Below are 5388 nucleotides of genomic sequence, written 5' to 3'. Positions count from 1 at the left end.
TAGTGTTTGGTTCTACCCTAGGTCTCTGGGCCATCTAGCTTCCAGTTCCTAATGATATTCTGCTATACTTACATATCATTGCCTAGCCCAATTGACATCAGAGAGGCTTCTTCCAGCAGCTAATGGGAACAGAGAGAGAGTCCCACAGACAGACATTAGGCAGAGCTCTGGGAACTGCGGAGAACACAGGGAGGAGGAGTTGTAGGAGCCGCATGGCCCACAGAATCAACTAAGCAGGACTCATAGGGTCTCACAGAGACTTAAGCTGCAATAGGACCTGCATGGGTCTGTGCTAGGTCCTCTGCATAGATGTTATGGTTGTTTAGCTTCAGGATTTTGTGGGACTCCTAAGAGTGGGAGTGAAGCGTGTCTCTGACTCTTTAGCCTCCTCGTGGGACCTATTTCCTCCTACTGGGTTGCTATATCCAGCCTTGACATGAATTTTTATGCATGTTGTTATACTGTGATGAGTTGATATCCCTGGAAGGCCTGCTCTTTTCTGAAGGGGAAGGAGGAGCTGTGGATCTGGGGAGAGGGGAGGAAGGGGGAATGGGAGGAGTAGAGGAAGGGACGACTGCAGTCGGAATATGTTGTATTAAAAATAGATTTAAAAGAAGGTAAAAGGAATGAAAAAAGAAAAAAAAGAAGTGTACCTTAATAAAATAGATTTCAAAATGACGTTTATTTCCTGAACAACAGCTGAGGTTCTTCCCTTTAGTCAGTTCTCTCCCGTCATGTATATTTAGAGTAAACAAACCTGATACCTGCCAGTGCCCTGTCAGTGCTTCCTTAACCTTTGGACTGAAAGCCTTTGTTTAAAGAGCTTTCAAGCGGAAAATTTTTACCTGCTCTATAGCAGAGCAAGCCAGAGTTGCTATGACATCCCTGAATCTTTCATAATCATGTGGGACAAAAAGAACTACAAAAAGAAAAGAAAAGAAAAAAAGAAAAAGAAAGAGCTTTTCACAAGTACAGCTGTTTATCAAATATCAAATATTTTTAAAATAACTGTAACAATCATATCATAATATTAAATCATGATTTTAATTAATTTTATATGTTTAAGAACAAGAAATCTTTTTTGTAATTGGTCCACAGTACAGGTTTTATCACCTGTTATCCAGTGATGTGAACATCATCCTAGCAAATCCCCGGGGTCTGTGTGTACCCTAGAACTCTGTGAATATATAAAGAAGAAAGTATATGTATATGAAGCAGATACCTAGCTTCATGTTGCAAATACACTTCCTAGCATAAGAGTTAACATAGGAGGGGATGAGTCTGAGAAAACTGAGTTATGACTGCATAACCAGACCGTCCTTGAACCCTAGGAAACAATGCCTATATAACTGTGTTCAATCAGTTCCAAAAACTATAGGCAAGTTACATGTGATTTGGCATTTGTTTTTTGAAAAATATTTACATATCTATATCTGTATAAAATATTACATATCTATATCTGTAAAAATATTTACATATCTATATCTGTATAGATTTACATATCTATATCTGTATAAAACAATGATTATAAATGTTTGTTTTAAAAGGTAAATAAATAAATATTTATGCTTCTAAAAAAAGAAAAGAAGAATGTTCCTTGTGGACAAATGCCTCTCTTTCGGATTGTACATAGGTATTCTGAGGACATTGCTCTTGATGCCTTAATAAGAATGAAGACATCACAGATAATTCAGAAAAAAGGGCAACATAACACGTTGTTGATGCTAACTGTAATTATGTTATCTCTGTGGCAGAACCCAGAGCAATGATAAAGGTATCTATCCAGTGGGCTAAAGTTGAGTAAAATGCCTTGCTGTTACTGCCACAGGAAGGGGATTTTGACCTTTAGTGTACATATACATGAATTCCTGAGCAATTCAGGTTCCTAGATGCAGCAATATTAGGTAATTAGAAAGAATTTTAGAGAAATAGGTATGCAAATTTCTACAAACTTTATGTATAGTAACATCTACTACAAAATATTAAAAATTGGGGGATGCAAAACTCAGGTAGACAGTATAATTTGCTTAGTTTGTGTCAGTCAGATATTTTTCCTTCATTACTTTATTATAGAATAAATTTGCTTATGTAGCATGGATACACGAATATGAAAATCTCCTGCAGTCAATTAATTAGGGTGACACAGCTAGAGTTCTCCTACACTGATTCTATGACTTTCACATAAATATAGAAGTTATAGCCCTGTTGTCATGAATTTCACATAGTCCTGGTCTCATTTTGTTGTGGTATGGCAAAGGAAAGACATTTGCTGGGTTGTTTGTCCTCATGCATCTGTGTCAACTGATAATTGTGAGCCACAGTAGAAACTCCCAACTCACACAGCTAGGGTAACAAAGTTCCCAGAAATCCTTTGTGTGTATGTCTAGGTTACCCAAATAGGCTAGTGAAGAGGGCCACCAAAACAAAGTCTGAGAACAAGGAGAGTCAATGGGCTGTTTCATCCTGTGCTGGTGCTGGTATTTAATGAATGAGTAAAAGTCTGAGAAAAACTTATAATAACAGGGAGCATTGCTTGCCCATTAACCATTTTGCCATTCTACATTAAGTCTTATTGGATATTATGATAGTCACAAAATTGATTGGATTTTGTGAAAAATAGAAAGCCTCTAGACAAAACAAATGGTTGTGAACAATGTAAGCTTGAGAACTCATTCCTTTTCCTTTATGTAAGATATTATCTACTTATCACAAACTCCTAATGGTAATCTTATCTGTCCAGGTGCAAATGAACAGTGACCATTCTCTGGCTGGCAAAATCCATACATACTTATAACTTGTGTAACAGAGATATGAGGGTTACCATTGAAAATTTATTTACACACCTCCGCAACTTGGATGTGTGAGCATCTTAAATTTCAAGGTGCTGTTCTAGATAAATATTTGATAGGGCTATTGAATAGATAGTTTCCCCTTTCTTTATTCAGGTAAGTACTGTGGGGTACATATTTAGTGGTATGTCAGAAGGGTCTGTAGTTTAATTGCCAGTGAAATAAAGGTTAATGTGAGGATAAGGTTATTGGTTTGGGATCAGAAGGATTGACCGGTACACACTGGATGCAATGGCTACATATCTTAATGTTTATCCACCTGATATTCATTCCTCCAAACCATTTTAGTCCTGATTTTGGAGCCACATTAATAATTAGGCCACAAGAAAATAAACATTCTGGTAGGTTCTGGTTAATCACATCTCAGACTACTAATTTTGTTAGGTTACTCCATGGGTCATATTATATAAAGGAAAAGACTTGAAATATAAATACCATTTTTAATTACATGGTAACATACTGTTCTTCAGAGGAGACATTTTATTAGTCAATTCTACATTTATTAGTTTACGGTCAAAAGAACAAACACTCATTGATCAACTGGTATTTGCTATTTGTAAATTCTACTGTAGTGAGCAGGAAATAATTGCTTGAATAGAGCTTAAATGTTTTTTAAAAGTCATTGAAATGACTGTTTCAATACAGAGTATCAGTGAATGATGTGACTTAGAACAAGAGTGTCCAGGAGAACATTAAATTGTAATTGTTTAAGGAGCTGAGAAGCATGGTTTAGAGGTAATGGCCGTGTCAAAGGAGCAGCAAGTGGCAAGTGAAGTTTGGGAAGTCGGTCTACCAGGAAGCAAAGCACTGATGGATGTAACTCCCTGAGGGCTTCAGGTCCAGAATGTCTCTTGCTACTGCCATGTTATTACATTTGCCTCTGCCATTTTTCTCCAGTATGTGGCATGGTGTGAATGGGTGTGGGAGGATCGCCACTGCCTTTCATGTGCTGTGAATGACTCATGGAAATATCCTGTTCTACTAGTCACTTTTACCTGTGGATTATTATGATGATGATTTTCTCTTAAACTGTACTGTTTAACTGAAGCAAAGATTATATACAATGATAATATTAGATTAAATTGAATTTTGATGATTGAGGGTTTTTAATAGATATAGTAAGGGATTATGGTAGAGGTTAGTTTAGTGGGAAAACTAATATAGGTAAAAGCAAGGTATGGTGTTGCCCCTATCCTTGATAAAGCAGGGGCTGCAGAGGATAGAAAATAAGAAAAACGAGGTAAAACTTTTGAGTTTCTCTTGAGGAGCCATCTAGACTGTGACTTAGATAAATGACTAAGTGAAACAATTGAGTCCCAGAAGCCCAACCAGCTCAAGTTATTTTAATATTAATGTTTTGAGATGTGTTCACAGGTTTCGGATAGAAACTTCAAGTTGAGTCATTAGTTCATCAACTCCATGGCTTCCCCATCAATACCTTAGCTTCTGAATGCTCGTCCTCATGGCAGTCCTAATTTGCTATCTCCCTTATCTTAGCAACATCACAAGTAATTTTTGGTAACTCATCAGATGAAATGTGTAATTGTTTCAATGTGAATGCTCCCCCTCCTTAGACTCATGTATGAATACTTGGTTCTCAGCTGTTGGAACTATTTGGGTAGGATTAAGAGTATAGCTTCATTGGAGGAAGTATGTCACTTGGAGTGAGTTTTGGATTTCAAAAGGCATTGTCATTTCCAGTTAACTTTCTGCCTCCCAGTTGTGTCTCAAGACTTAAGCTTCAGTGACTGCTTTGACACAATGTGGCCTACCTGCTACAATGTTCCCCACTCTGGTGGGCTTGGACTCACCCTCTGAAACCATAAGCCACAAATAAACTCTTTCTTCTATAGTTGCTTTAGTCATGGTCTTTGTCATGGTAATTGAAAAGTAACCAAGACAAAACTTACAGAGATTTTTTTTTAATTGTGTTTTGTTTAATTTCCCATTGAAAAAGTCATCTATGAGAAGTAGCTCAAGTAACAATATTAACACACACATATACACACAGACACAGACACACACACACACACACAGAAAGAGAGAGAGAGAGAGAGAGAGAGAGAGAGAGAGAGAGAGAGAGGCACATGCACTCACTTCAAACCTATTCCTATATGCTTTGGAAGTAGGTCGTTAAAACTACTTCCATTTCTGAATCCATTTGCCATCTTAATTTAGGTGAGTTTCTTTGCCTGGCGCTGCTTTGTTCCTCCAAAGCAATGTATCCCTTTTGATGAAAATCTTGACAATTAGTTTTAACTATTAAGAGGGGAAGGTATATAAAATGCTTTGTTCATAATTATTTATGGAATAAGCAATTTGTGTGAAAAGACTTCTGAGGTATCATTTTGTTTATTTTTTAAAATGTTTATAGAAGTAATTTTAAAATGAAAGTATGGATGTAACAATGCAATGTCTGATTGGATTCAAGGCCGACACTGTAAAATGGAACCCATCATTGACACTTCCTGGGTGTCTAAGAAAATAAGATTATAAAGGACAGGGATCTTGGGGGAATATAAATAGGAAAGTTCTGGTA

Source organism: Peromyscus maniculatus, chromosome 9 (assembly GCF_049852395.1).
Source record: "Peromyscus maniculatus bairdii isolate BWxNUB_F1_BW_parent chromosome 9, HU_Pman_BW_mat_3.1, whole genome shotgun sequence".
NCBI lineage: Eukaryota > Metazoa > Chordata > Mammalia > Rodentia > Cricetidae > Peromyscus > Peromyscus maniculatus.
This window is presented reverse-complemented; position numbering follows the sequence as displayed.